We start from the raw sequence: 12,537 nt of genomic DNA, 5'->3' as shown, positions 1-12,537 counted from the left end.
CGAGAAAAGTGAACAGTTTAATCAGAAAGAACGTCAGCTGTAAGTCACCATATATAACTGTACTGTGATCTCTTATATGTTCTGCAGGACTGGCATCTATCAATATATGTCACCATATGGTGGTAATATCAGTGCAGAGATTATTTTTAGTAACAGCGCTGTCATCTGCTGAGGTTCTCCTACATCCACTATTAGGGTGCGCCACCATAGTTATAATCAGGATTACCTGGTTAGGGGCCTACTCAGAAGTTTCACCCCCCTGAACCAAAACCCCTAGCTACGCCTCTGCTACTGATATTTTAGAACCTTAATATGTAAAAGTTTTCATCCAAACTACAAAGCATACAGAAAAATTAGCTTTTTAACAAAAACAGTGATGCAACGCTGACCACAATCTAACAGTAGGCTTTAAAACAAAAACAGAAGATGACACTAGGCCCCATGCTACTTTCCTGCAGTTTATTTTTCATGAATCAAAACTATTTTCGTAGGTTCATATATCAGTGCTGGCCGTCGTCAGTCTTTTCTAGTTAAATCCTCAGTGGAAAATTGTAAAAGGGAATGTAGAAAAAGTTAGGAGTGGATAAAAAGGGGACTTTTCATATGTTTCCTTCCCTTATAATCGACTCCTGGCTTTTAACTAAAAAAATAATGGATAATTTGCAACATTCGGTGAGAGCTGAAGATTTTCTTTCCTAATGGAACTATTGAATAAACTGAACTGCCGCTCCTGTGTGCAGAGAGGTCACAATTGTCCTGCATTTGTTTGCTGGATAACACAAAGAGAGGAGACAAACTAATTATATTCAGTCTAAATGATGGAACTCATTCTGAAAGTAGTGGTCTATACTCGGAGGTTTCCAGTAATTTCTCCTCATACAGCAAAAGGGATAAGGGTTATGAAGGCCCTGCCCCAAGGCTCTTGTCATATGGCTTAAATATTATAATGTACACAACATGAAAAGAGAGAATTATAAGAATTGGTCAGCGGTAATCGGTGCAAAACTGAGAGTATGGACTTACAACCTTACTACACAAGGCCTCCTTGTATTTCCCAGGTACACTTCACCTGTGAGAGACAGAATATAAAAAAAAATCCAGAAAATCACATTGTATGATTTTTACATAATTAATTAGCATTTTATTACATGAAATAAGTATTTGATACAATAGAAAAACAGAACTTAATATTTGGTACAGAAACCTTTGTTTGCAATTACAGAGGTCAGACGTTTCCTGTAATTCTTGGCCAGGTTTGCACACACTGCAGCGGGGATTGTGGCCCCCTCCTCCATTCAGATTTTCTCCAGATCTTTCTGGTTTCGGGGCTGTCGCTGGGCAACATGAGTTTCAGCTCCCTCCAAAGATTTTATATTGAGTTCAGGTCTGGAGACTGGCTAGGACACTCCAGGACATTGAAATGTTTCTTACGGAGCCACTCCATAGTTGCCCTGGCTGTGTGTTTCAGATCAAGTCATGCTGGCAGACCCAACCACGTCCCATCTTCAATGCTTTTACTGAGGAAAGGAGGTTGTCGGCTAAAATCTCACGATACATAACCCCATCCATCCTCCCTTCAATACGGTGCAGTCCTGTCCCCTCTGCAGAAAAGCAACCCCAAAGAATGATGTTTCCCAGACATGTGCTGGCATGTGCAGGGGGATCTTGCGTGGCCTGCAGGATTTTAATCCATGATGGCGTAGTGTGTTATTAACGGTAATGTTTCAGACTGTGGTCCCAGCTCTCTTCAGGTCATTGATCACGTCCTCCTTTGTAGTTCTGAGCTGATTCCTGACTTTTCTAAAAATCATTCTTACCCCATGAGGCGAGATCTTGTATGGAGGCCCAGATCAAGGAATATTGAAAGGCATCTTGTGTTTCTTCCATTTTCTAATAATTGTACCCACAGTTGTTGCCTTCTCACCAAGCTGCTTGCCTATTGTCCTGTAGCCCATCCCAGCCTTGTGCAGATCTAAAATTTTGTCCCTGGTGTCCTTAGACTGCTCTTTATTCTTGGCCATGATGGTGAGGTTGGAGTGTGATTGGTTGAGTGTGTGGATAGGTGTCTTTTATACAGGTAACGAGTTCAAACAGCTGCAGTTAATACAGGTAATGAGCGCAGTTTCATAAAGAAAAACTAACAGGTCTGTGAGAGCCAGAATTCTAGCTTATTGGTAGGTGATCAAATACTTGTTTTATGCAACAAAATGCAATTTAATTGTTTAAAAATCATACAATGTGATTTTCTGGTTTTTATTTTTAGATTCTGTCTCTCACAGGTGAAGTATACCTACGATAAAAATTACAGACCTCTCCATTCTTTGTAGGTGGGAAAACTTGCAAAATTAGTAGTGTATCAAATACTTATTCTCCCCACTATACATCTGTTTAAAAGCCCCCTTTAAACAGACGTACAGAGAGAAGAGGCCCCCTCCTCTTAACTCTATACACTGCCCCTATTGGACAAACTATCAGCAGATTTGGGTTTCATTAGCATCTCTATGCTGATGACACCCAATTATACACTTCTCCCCCTAACATCACCCCTACCCTAATACAAAATATCAAGGTTTGTCTGTCTGCTGTCTCTAACATCATGTCCTCTCTCTATTTTAAACTGAATCTCACCAAAACTGACCTTTTTGTGTTTCTCCCCTCTACTAACCCAACTCTACCTCACATCGAAATTACCTTGGAGGGTTCAACCATAACTCCCAAGCAGCACGCCCGATGCCTTGGGGTCATATTCGACACTAACCTTTCCTTTTCTCCCTATATCCGATCACTCACTCGCTCTTGTCAACTGCATCTTAAAAACATCTCCAGAATCCGACCCCTTCGGAAACTGCTAAAAGTCTTACAGTCGCTCTGATTCACTCTCGTTTGGACTACTGCAACTCTCTTCTGATCGGTCTCCCTCTTACCAAACTTTCTCCTCTCTAATCCGTCCTGAATGCGGCAGCCAGGGTCGTATTTCTGTCCAGTCATTTCACCGATGCCTCCATCTTGTGGCAGTCATTACACTGGTTGCCCATTGACTACAGGGTCCAATATAAACTCATCGCTCTCACCCACAAAGCTCTCCACAGTTCTGCACCGTCTTATATCTCCTCTCTCGTCTCTATCTATCGCCCTACACGTGCCCTCCGTTCTACAAATGACCTAAGACTAACATCCCCCATAATCAGAACCTCGCATCTCCGTCTCCAAGACTTCTACCATGCTGCGCTAGTTCTCTGGAATCTACCCCAGACGAACCGACTGATGCCTAGCCACCACATCTTCAAGCGCGCATTAAAAACCCATCTCTTTAAACAATCCTAACACCTTAACTACTCAGTAAATTAACTTTCCCCTGTTCCCTCCTTCTAAATATCATTCAGAATCTGTTCCCTTCTCTTCATCTGTCTCCACACTCTCCATGCACAAGATAACTGCACTCAATACTTGAGTATTGCACTTAAACATATGGGCTGATGACCGGATCATACAGCTTTACATGAATATCCCTATTTATTATAATTGCCAGACCTGAAATAACGAGCACTTTTCACCCAGTGTGTCCACCATTTCCTTGTAGAATGTAAGCTTGCGAGCAGGGACCTCACTCCTGATGTAACTGTTTAAACTGTCCTTAAATTGTATTGAATTTAGTATCTGTACATGTCCCCGCTTAATTGTACAGTGCTGCGGAATATGCTGGCGCTATATAAATAAAAATTATTATTATTATTAATTATTAAAGGCTTTCTGAGGCTGGATAAACCAGAAGATATTTCCAGCATTTAATCTCTTTCAGATGAATATTTTGAGCAGATTCAACAGAAGTAAATCTGCAGCAGAAGGAAGGTGAGCAGCGTTCTCGACACCCATAGCACTGACCTTCCATCCTCCTAGGAATCTTCTGTTGTTTGCCTATATATCTCCATGTTATCGCACAATAATAATATCTGACATATTTACATAGTTAATACGAATGAAAAAAGACGAATGTTCACAAGTTTTAATCGAATGGGAGAAAATAAACCTACAACCATAATGCATGTTCCGTTCTGACCAAAAGAGCTAAATATTTGCTTCTGATCTCAATTGTCAATCTACTGGAGATTCATGAAAGCGCCTTACATATTTACATCATTATTTATGTTATTTGTTTTTAAAAAGCATCTAAGTCTAAAAAAACATCTATATGGTATAAAAATCCCTCCAGACCGATGGTTTTGTCCGGTTAAAGTAAAGGAGCTAAAAAGCCCTCACCCTCCAAGTAATTTTGTCTTATCCTTTATCGTTGTTGTTTTACAAAGAACTGTCACCCAGCTTATATTTTATTAGATACAAATTACCTTTGAGGTGGCGCATCATATATATATTTCCAAGAGAAGAATCAGCGACTTCTTTGCATTTAGTGGTTACTACTCACCTGTGTAGTCATATGTAGGAATCTCCTCTTTACACCGCTCATCACCCCTCACATATGTCTCTGTTACAGTGTCCATTTTAGGACATGATCAGATATCAAAATCAAACATCAGAATGATGTCAGTTTGAGGCTAAATACCCTGTCTGACAAGTGATTCTGACAAGTGATTCTGACACGTAATTCTGACAAGTGATTCTGTCAAATGATTTTGACAAGTGATTCTAACGAGTGATTTTGACGAATGATTTTGACAAGTGACTCTGACAAGTGATTTTGACGAATGATTCTGACGAGTGACTCTGATGAGTGATTCTGATGAGTGACTCTGACAAGTGACTCTGACAAGTGATTTTGACGAATGATTCTGACGAGTGACTCTGATAAGTGATTCTGATGAGTGACTCCGACGAGTGACTCTGACAAGTGATTTTGACGAATGATTTTGACGAGTGACTCTGGTGAGTGATTCTGACGAGTGACTTTTACAACTGTAATAATAATAATAAAAAAAACAGTACCTGTTCGCTAATAGGACTTGAACCCAAAAGTCTGTGTTCCAAAGCCAGCACACTAACCAATAAGCTATTAACTTAGCTGTAAAAACCTATGAGTTCTATTTGGTTATATGATTTTCAGTGCAAACTTGTCTAAAACTCATTAGGACTTATGCACAGACTGCAAGCCAGCCACATTCAAATGATGTTTGATTCTGATGTGTGAGTCTGATGTGTGACTTTCTTCAAACATCAGAATCATAATGACTTTTATTCACCCTGAGTATTTTCATGGTTAATCTTATAAGACAAGAAAAGCTGGCATCTTGACTTGATAGTGCAATGGTAAGGCATCAGCCTCTGAAACTATTTTGTCAGAGTTGAAATCCTGACAGGAATAAGATTTTTATTTTTTTTTTAATTATGCCTATTTAGCACACAAACTACAGGGGTGTTTTACTTTTAATATCTGACGTTTTGATTGTCATCCTGATGTGTTAAGAGTTTCGGACACGCTGTCTATTTGCATGGTAAATTAGATAGCAAAAGTAAATTGGGAGTTTGCAGCCAGTACTTGGGTGGATGGAAATAAAAATTTACAATAAAAACATTTTATCATTAGACCCCTTTAAGAAGTTATGCAAATATAAAGTCACTTGGAAATAGATATGTAGTAAATTCTTGCCTCCCAATTTAGTTTGGCTATGTAATTTACCATACAAATAGACAGCGTGTCCGAAACTCTTAACACGTCAGGATGACAATCAGAACGTCAGATATTAAAAGTAAAACACCCCTGTAGTTTGTGTGCTTAATAGGAATAATTAAAATAAAAAAAATCTTATGCCTGTCAGGATTTGATCTCTGACAAAGTAGTTTCAGAGACTGTTGCCTTACCATTGAACTATCCAGTCAAGTGATTGTAGCTGGCAGCTTTTCTTGTCTTATGAGATTAACCATGAAAATACTCAGGGTGACTAAAAGTCATTATGATTCTGATGTTTGAAGAAAGTCACACATCAGACTCACACATCAGAATCAAACATGATTTGAATTTGGCTTGCTTGCAGTCTCTGCATAAGTCCCAATAAGTTTTAGACAAGTTTGCACTGAAAATCATATAACCAAATAGAACTCAGGTTTTTACAGCTAAGTTAATAGCTTAGTGGTTAGTGCGCTGGCTTTGGGACATAGACTTTTGTGTTCAAGTCCCATCAGCGAACAGGTACTTTTTTTTTTTAATATTATTATTATTATTATTATTACAGTTGTAAAAGTCACTCGTCAAAATCACTCGTCAGAATCATTCGTCAAAATCACTTGTCAGAATCACTCCTCAGAATCAGTTGTCAGAATCACTCGTCAGAATCATTCGTCAGAATCACTCTTCAGAATCACTCTTCAGAATCATTCGTCAGAATCACTCTTCAGAATCACTCTTCAGAATCATTCATCAGAATCATTCGTCAGAATCACTCGTCAGAATCATTCATCAAAATCACTTGTCAGAATCACTCGTCAAAATCACTTGTCAAAATCACTCGTCAGAATCACTTGTCAGAGTCACTCGTCAGTGCTTGCATAGTGCACCACCTCTCACCATACAAGACCGCAATCTTACAGATCAGTCCAGCCTGCAAACCTTGCTCCAGTACATGCTGTGTGCATGTGTCTTGTCTGATTGCTTAGGGCGGTGGCCCAGTTACTTTCTGATTCTTATAGCTGCTGTGGGCGCACTCCTAAAGCGTACCCAGCCTATTGCTGTGAGTCACTGGATATTTAAACCCCCCCACCCAGAAGGAGGTGCCTGAGCAACACTAACAATCAGTGTGCTCCTTGCCTCTGAGTTGCCAGGTCCTGTTCTGCATCTTGTCTGATTCTGTTACCTGTATCTGTGACTGCTAGTCTGTTTCCGCCACCCTGGGGGCTGTATACCCAGGACTGTTACCTGTGACTTCTAGTTTGTTTCTGCCTTCCTGGGGGCTGAGTACCCAGGCTCGTTCCTGTATCTCGTTCCAGTGTCAGTTCTTGTCTGAACTGTCTCCTAACCTGTTACCTGTTTCTCTCTATGTCCGTACCTTCCCTTTTCCTGCAGTGTCTGAACCTGCACCTAACTCCAACTCGTTGTCTCTGTACTTCTGTTTGTGAGTTTAGAGTCCACTAGCTACTTCATTGTAAGTACCTTGTGTGTATCTGGTTCTGCTTGTCCCTTTTCCCTTCCTCCGTATCTACCTCCTGTGTTCTAAGCATCTTCCTGTATTTTCCAGTCTGTTCCATGTGAACAGAGCCCTGTCCTCTCTGCCTGCACCTTCTGCCCTGTTCTGCTCTACCTTGTCCACCACTCCGGCGGTGTCGCTCTGCTCTACCTTGTCCACCGCACCTGCGGTTTCGCTATGCTCAGTTTGCTCACCGCACCTGCGGTTTCTCTCTGCTCTGCCTTGTCCACCGCTCCGGCAGTTTCGCTCTGCTCTACCTTGTCCACCGCTCCAGCGGTTTCACTCTGCTCTACCTTGTCCACTGCACCTGCGGTTTCGCTCTGCTCTACTTTCTCACCGCACCAGCGGTTTCGCTCTGCTCTGCCTTGTCCACCACTCCGGCGGTTTCTCTCTGCTCTGCCTTGTCCACTGCTCCGGCAGTTTTGCTTTACTCTGCTTCTCTACCGCATCTGCGGCTCTGTTCTTGTATCCCAATCTGTACTGGACCCTATCCAACCTACGCTCCAACCTGCTAGTGTCCACCTGTCTGCACACCAGCCGTGCCTGCCAGTACCTCCCTGCCTGCACTCCAGCCATGCTTGCCAGTACCTCCCTGTCTGCATTCCAGCCGAGCTTGCCAGTACCCACCTGTCTGCATACCAGCCGTGCTTGCCAGTAACCACCTGTCTGCATACCAGCCATGCTTGCCAGTAATCACCTGTCTGCATACCAGCCGTGCTTGCCAGTACCCACCTGTCTGCATACCAGCCGTGCTTGCCAGTACCCACCTGTCTGCATACCAGCCGTGTTTGCCAATACCCACCTGTCTGTATGCCAGCCTAACCTGCCTGTACTGCATTCCCCGGTGTGGGTCAACAGCCATGTCCGGGGTCTGACCTGGAGTAGCACCTGGTCCCTCTGCTCGGTTCCTCCCTGGTGCACGGAGTCGACTGAGCCGCCGTGCGACCTTGGTCGGATCGGGTTGATACTTAGTTACGCCCCTCCAGGCACTCATGGTACCCATGGTACAGTGGGATCACTAATCACGCACATGCCAGTCAGTCCGGGCGTGTGCATAACAGTTTTCTCATGCCATGGTTCCCGTTGAGCCCCACGGCCCTTCGCTCTCAGAGACATTTGAATCCTTGTCTGGCGAATACGTGCACCAAGAAAAATTTTTTCCACAAGCTGAGGTCCAGGCGATTTACGCACCAGCCCAAATGGAGCTATCAACACTCGTTCCTGCGGATCTGCCACGGTACTATGGGGATCCAAAACGAAGCCGTGTGTTTGTGGAGCAATGCATGCTGCATTTCAAGTTCTATTCTCACTATTTTCCTACCGATCGGGTTAAAGTAGCATTTATGATGTCCTACCTAGCGGGTGATGCCTTGAAATAGATCGCCCCCCTATGGGAAGCATGGGATCCTATCATCTCTGACCTGCAGGCCTTCCTGGTGGCCTTTCTAATGGTCTTCGATGACCCTAATCCTGAAGCCTCTGCTAAAGCTTCCCTTCCCAATATCCCGGAGCAGCCCCGATGAGTAATGTGTGTAGGTAGCCTACCAGTTCTCCAGCCCGAAGAGACAGCTGCCCACCCAGAATCCACACAGGATGACTATGCTCCACAGAATACTTCTCTTCCCAACCTCAAGAGGCAGTCCAGACGTGCAAGGCATAGAGGTAAACCATCACGCCAGGTTCTGTCCTCCCAAAGACCTCCTGTTCCCAAGCCCGTAGAGGCAGCTATCCGCACTGAATCCATGAAGGTTGACCATGTTCGTCAGGCTAAGCAGAGGCCGTAACTCAGTCACAAAATTGGATTGCGGTCCCTCTGCAGTTGTTTGGGACCCCCTGACGGTCTTTGTCCAGCGAAGGTTGGGGAATCCCAAGACATTAGGCCTGTAGGAGAGGCTGCCCTTGGCGTTAGTGTTTCCTCTCCACAGATGACCATGACTGTCTCCATGGCAAGTGAAAGCCTCGGATTAACCGGAAGTTTCGGGCTTAAAGCCTTGAAGAGTCAGTGTTTGATTCCAGTCCGAAAACTCCAGAAGTCAGTTTGGGCATTGTCAGCGGAAGGACGAGCCCTACGCAGAAACAGTCAAAATATGTCTGTACAAATTAAGCTCCAGATTGGAGCATTACACATGAAGAAGTTCACATTCCAGGTGCTGACTGGTTTACTCACAGGTCGTCCAGAGCCAAGAGATCTAGTGCCCGCTCAGGTCTGGAGATCCTGCATGGTGTATCCTAGGGGACTGCTAAGGTACAAGGGGTGTCCAGTCCCCATATTTTCAGGACAGTCAGCAGTTTCTTCTTCTTCTTCACCAGATCTGCTACCTTGTCCACCGCACCTGCGGTTTCGCTCTGCTCTGCCTTGTCCACCGCTCCGGCGGTTTCGCTTTACTCTGCTTGTCTACCGCATCTGCGGCTCTGTTCCTGTATCCCAGTCTGTACTGGACCCTATCCAGCCTGCGCTCCAACCTGCTAGTATCCACCTGTCTGCACGCCAGCCGAGCTTGCCAGTACCTCCCTGTCTGCACTCCAGCCGTGCTTGCCAGTACCTCCCTGTCTGCAGTCTAGCCGTGCTTGCCAGTAACCACCTGTCTGCATACCAGCCATGCTTGCCAGTAACCACCTGTCTGCATACCAGCCGTGCTTGCCAGTACCCACCTGTCTGGATACCAGCCGTGCTTGCCAGTACCCACCTGTCTGCATAGCAGCCGTGCTTGCCAAAACCCACCTGTCTGCATACCAGCCATGCCTGCCAATACCCACCTATCTGCATGTCAGCCTAACCTGCCTGTTCCTGCATTCCCCAGTGTGGGTCAACAGCTGTGTCCGGGGTCTGACCTGGAGTAGCACCTGGTCCCTCTGCTCGGTTCCTCACTGGTGCACGGAGTCGACTGAGCCGCCGTGCGACCTTGGTCGGATCGGGTTGATACTTAGTTATGCCCCTCCAGGCACTCTTCGGTTCATGGTACAGTGGGATCACTAATCACGCACACGCCAGTCAGTCCGGGCGTGTGCATAACAGACTGAATTCATTTTTTACATACAGATAATTATAGGCCGTGTGTATTTAGTCCTGTCTATTACCTGGTGATGTGAGGGGCTGGGGAACCTCCATCATGACGTCCTTGTACAGATCTTTGCGTCTTTCTAAATACTCCCACTCCTCCATGGATAAATAGACGGCGACATCCTGACACCTTATAGGAACCTGACACATACAATGATACCGTCATCCCCCGATCCCTACATAGCGTTACTGTATAATGTCCCAGCATTCCCAGCAATGTCACCTCTCCAGTCAGCAGCTCAATCATCTTGTAGGCGAGTTCTAGGATCTTCTGGTCATTGATGTCCTCATGTATCAGGGGGTGAGGTGGAGGCCCCGTGATTGGGCTCAGGGGTCTTCCCCATCCCTCAGACACAGGGTCCTGACAGCGCCCACTAGAGGTCTTCTTCACTACTGTGTAATCCTGGTTATGGAGAGACACTTTATCTATCTAGTAGACAACTTCATCCAGCACCATGACAACCAGCACAGCAGAGTCCTGCAGCCACTGAGGCCCCTGATCATGTGACCCCTGACTCCTCCCCTCCTGTGACCTCATCACAGGTCCTGTGTGCACAGAACAGTCATATGTGTGGTGGCGGCTCTGTAGGTGGAGGTATGTGGAGATTCCCCATTACTGGGCATTAACCCCTTCAGCACGGAGACTCTTTTGGGGTCTCTGTGTGGTGTGAACAGTGAGGTAACAGCTGTGGACAGAATGCGGCTTAGCTGGTTCCCGTCCACATTAGATCCATTCAGACGACTGCAGGATGAAGGACAGAAGCCCAGAGAAGTCCTCACACAGCGCCATTATTCCTCTCCTGGTTCCAGCACAGTAATGTAGATACTGGTGATTATCTCTCCATTACGAGTATCGGGGGAGTTCTAGACCGCCCCCCGTATGTCTTGTGTCTGTTATACGGCCAGTATACATTCGGGCATTGCCTGCCATACACTGTAGTGCTGTAGCCATGTTTTCTACTGGCATTACTGCGATTGTCCGGCCGCATCTTGTTATCGGTAGTGATGAGGGAACGTGCTCGGATAAGGGGTTAACAGAGCGCACTCGAGCATAACTGAGTATCATCGGAGTGCTCGTATATTGTGTTCGAGTCCCTGTGTCTGCATGATTTGCGGCTGTTAAACAGCTTCAACACGTGAGGATTCCCCAATAAACAGGGAATCCCTGCATGTGTTGAGGCTGTCTAACATCTGCAAATCATGCAGACACAGGGACTCGAACATGATATACGAGCACGCCAAAGATACTCAGTTATACTTGAGCGTGCTCGGTTAACCCCTTATCCAAAGATCATTTGCTGATCACTAGTTATTGGATAATTACTCAAAGTCAGTATAGTGCTATAATCAGACGTTCATGTATCTGCAACTATAATAACCTACATATGTGACACAGGAACTAGGGCAGTATAAAATATAACATTTATTGATAAAGACAATAAAATATATATATACTGTGGCAAGACGACTCGCTCGGCTCTCCAGGAGGCAGACTCAGGACACACGTTCTAAGGTTACCTTTCTGCTGGTTTATTGTCTGGCATAAACTCGTGCAGGGTTTCGCAGAAAAAATAAACAAGACCCCTCTGGGTTAAATGGAAAAACAAAACAAAGTATAGCTCCATCCATAGTTGAGCGGGTTCCGCCCGATCTCGGTAGCATAAACTGCACAGGTAACAAGCTCTGCAGCTTCCACAATACTGTCTGGAGACTTCCCTCTCCAGACCACACTTCACAGGGAAAAAAAACAGGACTGAGCTTTTACACATTGCTCAGCCACACCTTGAGGGGAGGTAGGGGGAATGGTGTCCCGCCCTCTTTGCCATTCCCATAAAACCGCACACCCTTTAACAGAGTAAATCTACCAGCATATAACATGCTGGCAGAAAAATAAAGTAGGTCTTAGTTCACACAGGAGAGCATCCTGAGTGATACATACCTCCCCTCACATATAAAACCAGTGACACTGTCACATATTCCCCCCCTCTGCCCAAAGCCGGGGGTTTGGGCACCTTCTGACACCAGGCAGGGAATCCTAGAGAGGGCATCTGCATTCCCATGTAACTTCCCGGGCCTATGCTCCACGTGAAAGTTAAACTCTTGAAGTCCTAGGAACCATCTAGTTACCCTGGCATTTTTACCCCTCTTCTCCCTCAACCATCTCAACGGGGCATGGTCTGATACTAATTTAAACTTCCAGCCTAGTAGGTAATATTTCAGTGTATCCACGGCCCATTTTATGGCTAAACACTCTTTCTCTACTATGGCGTAGTTCTTCTCGCAGGAGGACAGCTTTCGGCTTAGATAGAGAATGGGATGTTCTTCCCCATTTATCTCTTGGGAGAG

General features: G+C 45.1%; 1 protein-coding gene across 2 annotated transcripts in view; it reads left to right on the top strand.

Moving 5' to 3' along the window:
- Positions 1–10,734: 10,734 nt before the first annotated feature.
- The window catches only part of LOC141235449 (uncharacterized), a 39,050-nt gene continuing 37,247 nt past the window's right edge, over positions 10,735–12,537 (top strand). The window contains exon 1 of one of the 2 annotated variants that reach the window (XM_073668128.1): positions 10,735–10,786. The gene's annotated coding sequence lies outside the window, so the exon portion shown is untranslated. Of the gene's footprint in view, positions 10,787–10,944; positions 11,021–12,537 lie in introns of those variants that run through there. The other variant, XM_073668129.1, reaches the window with a different exon arrangement.

This window comes from Phyllobates terribilis, unplaced genomic scaffold, assembly GCF_046119375.1.
Source record: "Phyllobates terribilis strain yellow unplaced genomic scaffold, ASM4611937v1 Scaffold_673__1_contigs__length_839561, whole genome shotgun sequence".
In the NCBI taxonomy this organism is placed as follows: Eukaryota; Metazoa; Chordata; class Amphibia; order Anura; family Dendrobatidae; genus Phyllobates; species Phyllobates terribilis.
Note: the sequence above shows the minus strand (reverse complement) of the source record. Positions and strands in the feature narration are given on the sequence as shown.